Genomic DNA, 1,609 nt, shown 5'->3' with positions numbered 1-1,609 from the left:
CGAGCGTCATCGTCAATGAATGTGTTTTATAGTATGGTAGTAGCTGCAGTAAGATGGCTGCAATTTCGAAATACAAGTTAGGGCCTTAAAACTCCACACTAATATGCAATGCATATTCATCATATACTTTTCCGCATTAAAAATATTCTTATGAAATAAATCACAGATTAACTTTTGACTAAACAAATCACATTCAAAATTTTTTGCATCATTGATTAAGCACAATTAAAATTTTAAATTAAAAATCTTTTTATGATAGAACACTGAAAAGGTTCTGTGAATTTTTAAAGGATAAATTTATCACACAAAAAAATAAAAGTAATGCAAAATTATTGCAAGTGTAGTAAGAGTAGTCTTTTGAATCTAGGCCAGTGTTGACTTCGCTGACCTGTTGAAATGCCTATGGAGAATTGTAGGTTAATTGATAACAAAAATTAGAAAATATACATTAGGATCTACTAAGTTGCTAAATTTTGAGTCGCATCTGTGACACTGGGATTGTACCCTTAACATCTTTAGCGATTCTATTTTTCTATTTTTGCAACTTCTCATACAACTTAGCCCCCAGGATCTTAGGGTTGGGATTGGGGTTTAGTTTCTATAGCATAGGTCAAGAAATAACACCCTCTCGTACATCTTAGCCTCCGGGGTCATAGGGTTGAGATTGCAGTTTAGTGTTTAGTTTTTAGAGCACCCTTTTGAACATCTTAGCCTTTAGGATAGTAGCGTTTTTAGATTAGGGTTTAATGTTGATAAAAGACTAAACTCCATTTTGCACAGTTGCGCATGCGCACAAGCTGTTTTACGGAGAATTATGGACTGCCATTAGCTCTAGCAATTGCAAACTGTGTCCGTTACCGGAGCTGTAGCCACAGCCTAATTTTTAAGAACATGAAATATGTCATTTGTGATGCACTTAAGTGACGTGAAGATAATGTATGCATTTTAAAGGAAATAGAACATGAAGAAAGTTATGGAACACAAACTATAGACAACAGTTCAGCAGTAAAGTACTCTACATAAAAGCATGCATTTATTAACAAGAAGCTGAAAGCAACTTACACAAAACTTGTCATTTTTGATTGACATTTTTCAAGTCACACATCTTGTGTAATTAGCTTGGGTTTCCCCTGGAAAATGAAACTAATCCATTAGTGTTTCTTTAAGGAAGAGGGAATTATGCCACAGCTTATTAAAATGGGTATGTTTTGTTATGCACTCAAGTTTGCAAAGTTTGCAGAGTACACAAACAGCTAGCTTGTTTGGACTAAGCAGAAAAAAGCTAACCTGGTCTGGAGAGTCCACCACTACAACAACTAAAAGTACGACTCAAATGAAAGTGTGGGGCTCAATTCAAAGTCTTTACCAACTCAAGTGCTATACTTGAAGGTGGCAACTCCTGGAAAAGAGAAAACTCATCAAGACAGATTAATCACAGAACTCTACAGCAAATGTAAAACAAAATGAGGCAGCAGCACAATTTTTTTATAATTATAAAGTTGTTTTCCTAATAATGCATCTTAAACTCAGACTTTACTGCCAAAATTAAGTTGTTCCTGTACATGTAAAATAGGAGCATACAAAGAACAAAATGAGATTCACAGCTGTT

The sequence above is a fragment of the Amphimedon queenslandica genome, unplaced genomic scaffold (genome assembly GCF_000090795.2).
Source record: "Amphimedon queenslandica unplaced genomic scaffold, v1.1 AMPQUscaffold_13359, whole genome shotgun sequence".
Lineage (NCBI taxonomy): Eukaryota > Metazoa > Porifera > Demospongiae > Haplosclerida > Niphatidae > Amphimedon > Amphimedon queenslandica.
Note: the sequence above shows the minus strand (reverse complement) of the source record.